This window comes from Phocoena phocoena, chromosome 12 (genome assembly GCF_963924675.1).
Source record: "Phocoena phocoena chromosome 12, mPhoPho1.1, whole genome shotgun sequence".
Taxonomy (NCBI): domain Eukaryota; kingdom Metazoa; phylum Chordata; class Mammalia; order Artiodactyla; family Phocoenidae; genus Phocoena; species Phocoena phocoena.
Genome location: NC_089230.1, coordinates 65,229,094 through 65,242,939, shown reverse-complemented (window position 1 = coordinate 65,242,939; position 13,846 = coordinate 65,229,094). Strand labels below are relative to the sequence as shown.

General features: G+C 38.2%; 1 pseudogene; it reads right to left on the bottom strand.

Annotated features, from left to right (window-relative positions):
• Positions 1–1,786: 1,786 nt before the first annotated feature.
• LOC136131888 (shieldin complex subunit 1-like) lies at positions 1,787–2,020 on the bottom strand (annotated as a pseudogene).
• Between the last annotated feature and the right edge of the window lie 11,826 nt (positions 2,021–13,846).

The window sequence follows — 13,846 nt, the reverse complement described above, 5'->3', positions numbered from 1 at the left end:
TTTTGTGGCTGTTAGCATTTTCCTTATGTATTGAGGTACTCCTATGTTGGGTGTATAAATATTTACAATTGTTATATCTTCTTCTTGGATTGATCCCTTGATCATTATGTGGTGTCCTGCTTTGTCTCTTGTAATAGTCTTTATATAAAAGTCTATTTTATCTCATATGAGAATTGCTACTCCAACTTTCTTTTGATTTCCCTTTGCATGGAATATCTTTTTCCATCCCCTCACTTTCAGTCTGTATGTGTCCCTAGGTCTGAACTGGGTCTCTTGTTGATAGCATATATATGGGTCTTGTTTTTATATCCATTCAACCAGTCTATGTCTTTTGGTTGGAGCATTTAATCCATTTACATTTAAGGTAATTATCAATATGTATGTTCCTGTTACCATTTTCTTAATTCTTTTGGGTTTGTTTTTGTAGGTTTTTTCCTTCTCTTGTGTTTCCTGCCTAGAGAAGTTCTTTTAGCATTTGTTGTAAAGCTGGTTTAGTGGTGCTGAATTCTCTTAACTTCTGCTTTTCTGTAAAGGTTTGAATTTCTGTGTCGAATCTGAATGAGATCCTTGCTGGGTAGAGTAATCTTGGTTGTAGGTTTTTCCCTTTCATCACTTTAAATATGTCCTGCCACTCCCTTCTGACTTGCAGAGTTTCAGCTGAAAGATCAGTGGTTAAACTTATGGGGATTCCCTGGTATGTTATTTGTTGCTTTTCCCTTGCTGCTTTTAATATTTTTTCTTTGTACTTAATTTTTGATAGTTTGATTAATATGTATTTTGGCATGTTTCTCCTTGGATTTATCCTGTATGGGACTCTCTGTGCTTCCTGGACTTGATTGACTATTTCCTTTCCCATGTTATGTAAGTTTTCACCTATAATCTCTTCAAATATTTTCTCAGACCCTTTCTTTTTCTCTTCTTCTTCTGGGACCCCTATAATTTGAATGTTGGTGTGTTTAATGCTCTCCCAGAAGTCTCTGAGAGTGTCCTCAATTCTTTTTCATTCTTTTTTCTTTATTCTCCTCTGCGGTAGTTATTTACACTATTTTACCTTCCAGGTCACTTATCCGTTCTTCTGCCTCAGTTATTCTGCTATTGATCCCTTCTAGAGAAATTTTTATTTCATTTATTGTTGTTCATCATTGTTTGTTTGCTCTTTAATTCTTCTAGGTACTTGTTAAACATTTCTTGTATTTTCTCCATTCTATTTCCAAGATTTTGGATCATCTTTACTATCATTACTCTGAATTCTTTTTCAGGTAGACTGCCTATTCCCTCTTCATTTATTAGGTCTGGTGGGTTTTTACCTTGCTCCTTCATCTGCTGCATATTTCTCTGTCTTCTCATTTTGTTTGACTTACTGTGTTTGGGGTCTCCTTTTCTCAGGCTGCAGGTTCATAGTTCCCATTGTTATTGGTGTCTGCCCCCAGTGGATGAGGCTGGTTCAGTGGCCTGTGTAGCCTTCCTGGGAGAGGGGAATGGTCCTGTGTTCTGGTGGGTGGGGCTAGATCTTGTCTTTCTGGTGGGCAGGGCCACGTGCAGTGGTGTATTTTGTGGTGTTTGTGAACTCATTATAGTTTTAGGCAGCCTCTCTGTTTATGGTTGGGGTTGTATTCATGTCGTGCTAGTTGTTTGGCATGGCGTGTCCAGCACTGTAGTTTGCTGGCCGTTGGATGGAGCTAGGTCTCAGTGTTGAGATGGAGATCTCTGGGAGAGCTCTTGCTGATTGATATGTGGGGCTGGGAAGTCTCTGTTGGTCCAATGTCCTGAACTCAGATCTCCCACCTCAGATGCTCAGGCCTGACACCAGACCGGAGCACTGAGACCCTGCCAGCCACAAGGCTGGATCCACATCAGAAGAGCAAGGAATAGACAGTACTTCCTCAGAACTAAAATCCTCCCTGTTGTCCTCCTGGCTGGGTCTCTGCAACACTTAATCCCTTACGTCATAAGCTGATGGCAGGTCCAAAGCATTGCTGTCCTGTGACTGGGTTCCTGGAGCTGCTTCCTGAGTTGGCATAGTCTGCCCCCGCAACAGCTGCCACCTCGAACCAGAAGTGGTGGTGCCATGATTGTTATGGGAAAAGTGGAGTTTGAAAAGAAGTCGCCAAAACCATTTTTCAGCAAAAGTCGTTTTATTTAGTTGAGGTCTTCTGATACCAACTCTTTATTCAACACCATAGATCTGTTCCAATGTCCACTTAGTGAGGATCACTGAGAACGATTTGTACAATTGATTGGTGATACTGAGCACAGAATTAATGCTTCCTCCTTTCGGGAGCCCTTCCTAGAGGAAACAGAATTGTCAAAAAAAATGCAGGATAGTATTTCATCTGGGTAACACTGGATATCACAGTTGCTAGAACTCTGCTTATGTAAATCCTGCATATTTTCTCTTTGCTTTTTGACACCATGCAGGGACTAACTCCCCTGAATACTAGAGTGTTTTATATTTGTATTCATGGTAGCTGTTCACTAAAACTACCGCAGATAATTTAGGTAATTGGCAAACCACAGGGGCACTTAGTCTGCTCACCTAACAATTTTAGGTTGCCTCATCACCACTCTAATTGGCAGTGGGTGGTTACTGGTCCATTTGCCATGTATTATGACAAAAGATGCCGATGGAGCCCAGCAGTGGGTGTGTTGTACCTTTGCCCTGCTTCTGGCATGCAGAAAGCAATCCCACTGTTTTTGCATAGCAAGTAGCATGGCTGGACATTTTTCCTACGTCAAAAGAGTTTTTACTCTTGTAAAATGACAACTTTCCCCAGCAAAGGCCTGATCTCAGAACTGACACATATCCTTTCTGTCAACCACTGCATAGGACATTGTCCCTATAAACAAGGGTGCATCAGTCAAGGTAATTTTCATCATTTTCACCACATTTTTATTATCAGAACTCCTCTGAAGCTTGCAATTGAAATCTGTTTCTTTCTTGACATTCTTCTCTATATTGGACATGTAATTACGGGCCCAAACCAAGTTCAAGAGGAATGGATCAACAAAGCCCACAGCTAAGTACACTAAACTTTTATATTGAAGGAAGATATGAATTCCAAGGTAGATTTGGACAGCTGTGCTATGGATGCTACAGTGAGCAATTGTGGAATCAGAAGAACTATCCCATGGTTAACTGACTTTGTTTTACATAAATGCAAGGAGCATAAAAACAGAAATCCAGCTCTCCTAGCATAAGGCAGTGCTTCTTAGTATTTTGAAGATAAGACCTCATTTTAAAAATAATAAAAAGGTGTCCAGTTGATAATAATTGTAATTCTACCATTTATTGATTGAGAATACATTAGTCTTAATTACATAATTCAAAGAAAATATTTATTTTATTAACTACATCAGCAACCTCATATAGAGGAAGAAAAGTGTAAAGAACATAAATTATTCTAAAGACTGTGTTTTGTGTTAATAGATAGATTGACAGATACATTACAGTAGCCCTGTGGCCTATGGTCTGAAAATCTCTGATGTAGGGCCTGCAAAGAAAGACCTAGTTTAGGTTTGTAGTCAAATTGTGTTGATAAACATTCATCAGGCTAAGAAAATGGGTTAATGATGTTATGACATTGTGTGGGAAGTAATCGTAGGTATGTTTACATTAATTAACTAAAAATTAACCTAGAACTAAGGAAAAGTAATTAGTGTTTACTGATTAGAACGCTGTTAAATTATCTTTTATTTCCAACTCTTGGCCAGTTTGAAGTCACCTGTAATCTTTAACACGAGTTGGTATGCTAAATTTTTAATCGTGTGCTCAGATTTTAGACAACATTATGGAATTCATTCAGAACAAAGACTACAGGCTCTGGCCACATTTTCATGTCATGGCATGAATAATTAGGTAGAGGATTTTTAAAAGCTTTTACTTTCGGAATGGCTGCAGTACGCCCCCGCCTACAATTCTATTCTCATCAGTTTCAGCTTGCCCTGGACGTTGCTTTCTGCTGATTTTTAGCTGGGATAGACCCAAGCACGCTTGTATTTGCTATTCATGTTTGAAGATGCTGCTGATGAACGGTGTAATCCGTTGAATGAGAGCAAAGTTACCGACGTGGCCCACAGCTTTGTTTTCTCTGGTGGTGGTATAGAGCCAAAGCTTCAGGAAGCTTTAACACTCCAGTTGGGATCTCTGTCACAGAGCCCTGGAAATAGTCATGTTTTGAGGCTTGTCCTCCATCTGACTTTCCCATCGTCTATATGGATACCACTTTATCAGCTATGCTACTACTCCTTGGGGCCTTACATATTTTGTCAGAGCACTTTGCTAATGGTTTTCTCACCTCAGCCCGTCTATGGAGGTCTCACCAGCCGTCTTATCTCTGTTTAAGTCACAAATGGTACACCTGTGCTAACTTAACTCTATTCTGGGACTTCAGGATAAGTGTTCCCTGGACCAAGGTTTCTCAACCTTGGCCGTATTGTATTTCGGAACAGATAAAATTTCGTTGTGGAGGACTGTCTGTGCCTGGTAAGGTGTGTGGTCTCTGCCCACTAGATGTCAGTAGCACCCCCTCCCTGGGTGGTGACAACCAAAATGTCTCAAGACTTTGCCAATGTGCTCTTGGAGCTAAAATCATCTCTAGCTGAGAACCACTGCCCTAGTCTGTCAAGTGATACTCAATATGGCCCATATATAAGAATGAAGAAGATGTAAGAAGGTGGATATGATATTTATTATAGGCCTAAAACATTTAATCAGAGGTAAAATGGGACAGTATTGTGACCATTGCTGAAATCACTTTCTAGGTTCAAGATGGAGCCACTCCTGCCAAGGGTGCCACATTAGCAAACTGAAACTTAGATCATGGTCATGTCCCTGTAGGTGCTCCACTTGATCAGAAACGCAGTGTATTCAGTCAACCAGTCCCCAGACACTGAGCCAACTCTGGGCCTTCTCACCCCAGACAAGTTTGGCTCCAGCCAATCAGAAATTTTCTATTTTTCTCTTCCTTTTCTTTATTCTTTAACCTAACAAAGCTTTCTGCCTCCTGCCCCATTTTGCAGTTCTCCAAAAAGAGACTGTTTGCTTCATGAAGTGTTCAAGTTTGTTAGCATCACCTAAATCGTCTTCTTCAATCATTTTAAAACACCGTTTTATAGATCTTCAGGTCAGGGAGGATTACAGGGTCACGTTGTCTCTGCACAATATCATTCTAACTTCTAAAGGATTAACGAGTAGAAACGTAAATCGTAACGGGGGGTGTGTGTGTGTGTGTGTGCGTGCGTGTGTGTGTGTGTGTGACTTTTTCAGTATGGCTCCTCTGGAGGTAAATGTGCTAAAGTCAGGTACGGGAATGTTTGGTGCTAACATGCAAAGTCATAGAGAAGCAAACTGCCTGTTCCATGGACTTGAAATCGAAAGGGATTTGTAAATGTTATCACACTGATTTGTTTTTAGCAGAGTGTGACCTTAGTAGGTATATAGAAATAAACTATATTCCTTTTTTTTTTTTTTTCCTGGTCTTTTGGGAAAAAAAAAAAAACTTGATCCAGTTTAAATAAAAAGCCTATGTATGAATAAAATGGGTTCCTCATAGACCTTAGGAAAATATTGGAATCAGGGACTGGAGAGCTGTTTGGAGTCTGTTCATATTTGTCCATGCGTTCTTTTAACAGATAGTTATTGAGAACTTCTTCTGTGCCAGAGCTATGCCAGCCTCTGAGTACATACTAATTATTAAGGCACACATGGTCACTCACAGAGCTTGGACTTTCTCTGTGTCTCTCTCTTTCTCACTTAACTCCCTGCATTCCTGCTTCAGTCTCTCTCTGTATCTCTGAAGACCAGTTTTCTGTGTTTCCCAGTGTCTGTGCAAAACATAAGTTCCCCTCATAGCCTATAAATGTTAGAAACCGCTCCCCACTGAAAATATAATCTCTTCCTGCCAACCACTGATCTCAGAGGGAGGGACTGTCATTGGCCAAGTTGGGTCAGCTGCCCACCCTGGACCTATCAGATGTGCCCAGGGGATGGTATCCCAGAGGACAAACACGTCTGCTGGGAGCTTTCTCCCATATGAATGGGGAGGCAAGGTTCCCAGGGAAGGGAGGTTGTGTAGATCATCCTCAAAATATCGTGTACCACAACTTGGAGTGAACTGCTTAGTGATAAAATGCAAATATGCAGCATAATAAATGAAGAAAATAAGAGGAAAAGTGTTCCAGGCCACAGATGGGCCAGTGTGTGCTCTGTGATACAAGTCCTCATCTTCAGAGACACAGAAAGTTAAAGAGAGCAGACAGAATTGGAATCAGTGGGACTAGATATGGTACAAGGCACAAAAGTGGCTTAGTTCCTTTCTCTCTAGTCCTTTAGAAAGTCAGGGGACATCATCTGAGGATAACTCAAGAGTAAGTATAAATAGTCACAGTTATGAGAAGGAAGTAAAAGACCCTGGGAAAACCACAGAAGCCTTTATTATAAGGTTCACACAGACCAATCAGCTCTATGGCTGGGGAGTGTCAACCTATAGATATCAGAGGTTGTTCGGGAGGCCACGAGCTCGAGGATAATGAGAGAGGGAGAGACAGGAGGCAGCTCCTTTATAGCCATGCAGGCTCCACTCCAGCCCTTCAGTAATCTTGCCTTTTATCACCACTGGGTGCAGCTGTACAGCCCTGGGGTCCTCTGCCACGTGTGGCCTCTACAGTTAATCTTGGGATCAGTTGACTCTTCCCAGACCTCTCATCTCTGTAATCCTTATACACTACCAAAATTTAGAGAGGAGGGTTATTGTCATCTTTGAAAAGCTAACTCATAGTTGAAAGAGGCACACTGACCTTGTAGTTTTGTATTTGATAGGACCCTGAGCCTCCTACTTCCATCATGATTCATGAGCACTTACGTTTGGGAGGAAATGTGCTGTGGTCTAGCTAGTAATGAAGCTCCTCATTTCCCAGTTTTTCTTCAGTATCTTCTGCAGGAACCCACGAGGAAAAGGGTGCTTTGTATGTCATGGCTTCGATAGCCCAAAATCCTGTAGTAAAATAATACCCAATGCTCTCAAACGTCCATCCAATTCCCAACCCCGCCTCATGTATGTATGTATTTACTTATGCGATACAGACAGAAAAGGTAACCATGATCTTAGTTTCTCAGGGAAAGAGTAAAAATGCTTTCAGAAAAAGACCAGCAACTCACTTGCTGTGCATGGCTGTAAGCAATATGTAATATATGTTCTTTATTCATGGTGTAACCATGATCTTAGTTTCTCAGGGAAAGAGTAAAAATGCTTTCAGAAAAAGACCAGCAACTCACTTGCTGTGAATGGCTGTAAGCAGTATGTAATATATGTTCTTTATTCATGGTGTAACCATGATCTTAGTTTCTCAGGGAAAGAGTAAAAATGCTTTCAGAAAAAGACCAGCAACTCACTTGCTGTGAATGGCTGTAAGCAGTATGTAATATATGTTCTTTATTCATGGTGTAACCATGATCTTAGTTTCTCAGGGAAAGAGTAAAAATGCTTTCAGAAAAAGACCAGCAACTCACTTGCTGTGAATGGCTGTAAGCAGTATGTAATATACGTTCTTTATTCATGGTGTAACCATGATCTTAGTTTCTCAGGGAAAGAGTAAAAATGCTTTCAGAAAAAGACCAGCAACTCACTTGCTGTGCATGGCTGTAAGCAGTATGTAATATACGTTCTTTATTCATGGTGTAACGGTACTCCTGGGTTTACTGCACATCCAAACGTGATTGGTGTTTTCATCTTTAAAATCACCCTGTAGAATATATTTTATTAAAAAGCAAGTGATAAAATGTAAGCTAATTTAGATCTCAACTGTAATGGTTAGCAACTGTTCAGGCTTAGACTTTTTGAAACCAAAAAAACTTTTTCTGGGAAGGATATTTAATCACTATCAGTGCATGTCCATAATATAAAGCAGACTGGCTTTTAGTTGTTTTTATTATTGTTCTCAAATTCTCTATATGCAATGCAGCCTCTCATTATCTGTCAATCTATCTCTATCTATCTCTATATACATTGTCCCTCATTTTACACATGTATAAATATATCTAATATGTACATCTTTATCCATATATAAACTTCATTAAATTGTGTATATTGTATATTGAACTGAGGCAGACAGCTTCCCCACATCTCCCATGTCCCCCACTGATACGTCACTGCCTCTATTTTGAATCATTTCCTCCTCTTGTGTACTCCTCAGTATTTCCCACATAAGGATAATAATATAACCTACTCTCACATATTTATTTTATATGTTGTGAAGGTTCAATAATATATGTGTCTGGCATATACTGAGAACTCAATTATTGTTACTGATTCAAATAGGAAATTGGGATATGTTTAGTACCTCACTTTTTGCATCACTAGGCAAGCTGTAGACTTCAACTGGATTGATTAAAACCTTGCTAAAAAATGAGAAGATGAGCTTCCCTGGTGGCGCAGTGGTTGAGAGTCCGCCTGCCGATGCAGGGGACACGGGTTCATGCCCCGGTCTGGGGAGATCCCACATGCCGCGGAGCGGCTGGGCCCGTGAGCCATGGCCGCTGAGCCTGCGCGTCCAGAGCCTGTGCTCCGCAACGGGAGAAGCCACAACAGTGAGAGGCCGGCGTACCGAAAAAAAAAAAAAAAAAATGCGAAGAGTTCCAACAGTTTTTGAAATTACCATGTAGTGAATCAGATGACATTTTAATTTTCCTGGCAGAAAAGGCCTTATTACAAAAATGTTTGGCAGTGTCAATAGAGTTTGGATCTACCTATAAGTAAACACATTTTGTTGATCTGAGAAGTTTGCCATGGTGCTAAGGCTCTTCACTGTGGTAGAAATAATCATATTGTTGTTGCATTCTTTGTTGTCTTGTTACACTAGGGGGTAAATAGCATTTTATTGACTCTAGTTTCCTTTAGTTTGTATGACTGTATCCAAAAAACTATGATGCAGTTTGGAAGCTGACATATTTCTAATTCTCTTGAAAATGTATTGCTTTCTACAGTCATGGTCACACAGACACACATACACACACACACACACAAGTAAGGAAGAAACTATTACTTCCAAATAAGGTTGAAAAAAGAAAAGTTTTCCTAAGGAAAGCAATTCTGAATTGTTTGGGATTGAGGTGGTTTTGTTGAAATTTCTTTTTTAAGGGCTATTGAGATAGGATTGGTTTAACATGGAAAAGTTAATAAATGTGGAGCTGGTGAAGGAGGGTTGTACTTGCTAAAAAGAACATGGGTATGAAGATATTGATATCTACTGTGTATGTGTATATGTATGTATATATTACAGTATATAAAGTGTATAGTATAGTATAGTGTAAAATGATCTTGCTGTTGGTTGACAGAAAGGAGGATTTTATAATCAGAGTTGCTGTCTTGTAATGCAAGCCACTACTGGGGTCATTTGGCCCCATTATCTTCACCCCATAAGAGCTGGAGCTCAGGGAACTGGCACTAAAAATGCTGATATTCTGGCCACTGTTATTGTTGTGAGTAATAAACAGTTTTTCATCAATGAGCTCAGAATCTTGTCTTCTACCCTCCACATAACTGTGGCAAGCAAACTTGGAAGACAATTCAAATTTCAGACCTGTCACAGTTTCTGGCAGGAGACACTGTATTGAGCGCTTTGAAAACTCATTCTTATTTAACTCTCTAAATGTCCATAAATTTTAGAGGTGCAGAAAAGTTATATTTCTAGAACTCAACTTTGCTTTTCTTTTAAACCCCCCTTTCAATTATCCCTCAAGAAAGGAAGATTAGTATATTCCAGTTTCTCAGGTATTAGAGTTTCTCAGTAATATGTTAGTGTGTTTCAGGTTTAAACTCATTCATCTTGAGATTGTTTTCCTTCTTCTTTTGCTCTAGTATTACCACCTAAGTTTCTGGATATTCAATGTCCTATGATGGCATAGGGAGTGTTGGGAACGGAGGTTGAGAAACAGGGGGCTACAGAGTCTGGTCCTCAATTATTTTTGTTTGTCCTCATTGATACCTCTTGAGTATCTACATTAACATTTAATTCGTCTCTGGTTTATACCATATTCCTCTGTGGCATCCCCTTGTCAATTCCCCAAGACACCTTCAGATCTGTTGACACACAAACTCTCACTCTCAACTAGTGTTCCCTTCTGAAGGGCACATAAAACTTCAGCTGCTTTCCAAAGTCATTTTGTGCAGTAGGAGACACTGAAAGTGCTGCCTCGGGCTCTCTCTACACCTGGCATGTCATGCAGTGCCTTGTTGCTACTCTAATTTTCTGACTATGGTGACATGGAGAACTTCTAAGGAAGTGTTGTTACCTTTACCTTCCAATGTTGCTGATGGGAAGCAGGTCCAAATCAACTCTTTTATATTAAGATTCTCCATACTTAGATGATTGGTAATATCACCTTCCATAAACTCCTGTTAACAAAAGAATAGCCCTTTGTTGGTATGTTAGAGGGTGATCATAGATCCTTTTACAGACATCCCAGTCGGTTACAACTCTTTTGCTTTCTTTAGAATATTCACTTCACTTTTCAGGCCATGGAAGTTTCACCAAGTATAGGATAACAAACAAACAAAAAACTATTGAGCTAAAAGAAACCTGACTCTTATATCACTATTGTTTCCAAGTTCATTATTTATGACATGAGTTTGGCTTTTGGGGATCCTTGATTAAGATTTTTTTGACTCTAAACCCTTTCCTTGTCACCTCCATTCTCTGGGGCTATGGGAAAGGAGAGCCCTACCTGCTGCCATGTGGTGATGGAGGGGTGGGGAAAGGGTTACCAGGCAGAAGGGAATTACAAAATTTGAAAAGAAAGCATTGGTTGTTATCAATGAATCACCCTGCTACACATATGAGTGTATGCATACCATTCAGGGTCATACCTTGAACTCTACTAGAGTGTGAGCTTCTTGTGGACAAGGAGACAAAATGCAACTTTTTGTTAGCTGGCATATGGTAGGTACTCAATTTTTTGATAAGTGAATAGTAGTTATTGATAAATAATTTTCCATTGACGGATTGATCTTTACTAAACTGAGCTTACATGTTTATGGTTTGTAGGTCTTCAAAATTCTAGCAAGAAGAGACTCATGGAAAGTAACAGTAATTCAGTTCCATAAGATGATTGAAATCTCAGTTATCTAATATGCTTATTCTTGAAAGTCCATTTGATAATTAAATTTGATCTTATTTTTTAGAAAATAATATTTGATATTTATGATTTATCCATGTTCCAAGATTATAAAGTTATTTGAAGTATTCTGTACAGGAGAAGTGAAGACATAGAAACCAAATATTTGATTACAGTAGGTTTAAATTAAATCTATCATACTTGGTTAATTCATAGTCTGATTAAGAAAAGAATGTTTTATTCTTTAAAGTCTCCAAATAAATATGCCATGAAATAGTAAAGTGGAAAAATGTATATATTTTCTCATTTGTCTTTATATAACAAAGCACACATGAAATAAATATCATACAGAAACTTTTTTTTTTTTTTTTTTTTACTAAAAATGTGTGAAGTAAAAAGTAGTCTTCCTAGATTGGAGAAATTCTTTTTTTTCTTTCATTTGATCCTAAACTGCATCAGGAGAAATAGTTTTTGTATGCTTTGATTTTTCTGAGAATTGGAGAGAGAAGCTAGTATACTGCAAATTGCCACTATTGTTCGAAGCCATCAGACCAAGCCTATATAAACCTCGATAAGAGCACTTGTAAGATTCTTTTATAGGGATAACTACAGTGGAGGAAGATATAGCACTTAGAAATGAATATAAGGTGTTACAAAGGAGGGTTGTGGATTGTTTGAAGCCCTGTGTGATAGTTACAGAATTGGATTTAACTCTTGAATTACTTTCAAAATCCATCTCTCTGTCATGTTCCATATATGTATTGATTAGCTTGGGAGGTGATACCACCCCAATATTATAAAGATTTACATAATCAGTGACACTGATTACATTAAAAATAAAAGTACAAAGAACGATTTTTAAAAACTACTAAAAGCTACATATTATGGTCCTTAACTTCCTGGGAAAGATAGTCTTCCTTCAGTATATTTCCCATCCTAAAATAAATAGACTTTTCTATTCTGAAAAGGAACAATAGTTTAAAGAAATAAAATGATCACGAACCTAAATATACTAACAATATATCCTTTGATATAGGATATATCAAATATATAAATAATAGATAAAAGTAGGTAAAGAAACAAGGCCAGGAATGTAAGAAGAGGTAGATAAATAAAAAATTGTATTTGGAGGTTTTCAACATAACTGTATCAATATTTGAAAGATCTAGCAGACAAAAAAAACAAGATTTGATTAAAATGCTTAAGTTTATACTTCTATATGTATCTGTACCAATATACATATTAATAGAAATAACTTTATACCTAAAAGAGAGTATATTTATTTTTATTAATTAATTAATTTATTTTTGCTGTGTCACGTCTTCGTTTCTGTGCGAGGGCTTTCTCTAGTTGTGGCAAGTGGGGGCCACTCTTCATTGCGTTGCACGGGCTTCTCACTGTCGCGGCCTCTCTTGTTGCGGAGCACAGGCTCCAGACGCGCAGGCTCAGTAGTTGTGGCTCACGGGCCTAGTTTCTCCGCAGCATGTGGGATCCTCTCAGACCAGGGCTCGAACCTGTGTCCCCTGCATTAGCAGGCAGATTCTCAACCACTGTGCCACCAGGGAAGCCCTAGAGAATATATTTATTTTTAAGGTGATGTTGAATCAACCATTTCTTAGGCCGCAAAGGAAGTTTCAGTAAGAAAGAACCACCATCTTCTAGTCTATGTTTTTGGGCCATAATTTAATGACATTAAAAAATAAATAACAACATAAGAGTGTCAAAATAAAAAAACCTCTTTATGTCAAGAAACTAAAACTGTCAGCATTTCGGTAAAAGAGGAAATCATAAAGGAAACAATGAAATATTTATGCTTGAACACCAATGATGGCATTATTTTTCAGAATTTGTGAGGCCCAACTAATACAGTACTTAGAGATAAATTTATAGCTTTAAATACACAATGGAGAATAAATAAAAACAAATGAGCTAAGTATTCAATATGACATGAGAAAAAGAGCAACAGAATAAGCCCAAAGAAACAAGAAGTAAGAAAATAAAAAATAAGAGCAGAACTCAGTGGAATAGAACATAAAAATAACAACCCCTAAATTATGCATATTGCAAAAGAAAGAAAAAAACTATGACATGAGACATTAAAAAATATTATGCTCAAATCCATAAATTCTAAACTTAGACAAAGTAGTACAGTTTTACAGGGAGAAAGATAAAAGATGAATTTACTAATAACCATTAAAGAATATTAAAATAGTAATCAGAGCTCCTCAGTAACAAAAGACAAAGTAAGCAACCAAAATCCCAACAAACCAAGATCCCATAAAACATGCACTCTTCACACTCACACCCATATAGTTGTACAGGTATGTTCTACCTAACTTTACAGAGATAGGTAAGTTGTTGCACAAAATAGGAAAATGAGAGAATATGGCCCAACTCATTTTTAAGGCTAGTATAACCTTAGTTTTTAGAGCAAATAGTCCTTGAAAAGAAAATTATAGTCCCACTTCATTTTAAACATAGATACCAGAATTTAAGTTAAATATTAGTTGAGTCAATCCAGGCATATATATAAAAATATATTGTCATGAAGCACTATTTATCCTACAAACATGAGAATATTCACATACCTATAATTTATCATATTAATGGCCTAAAAAAGAAAATCATTTGGTTATCTCAATAGATAAAACAATAGCACTTAAAAATATTCAGTCTCTCTTGGGCTTCTCTGGTGGCGCAGTGGTTGAGAGTCCATCTGCCGATGCAGGGGACACG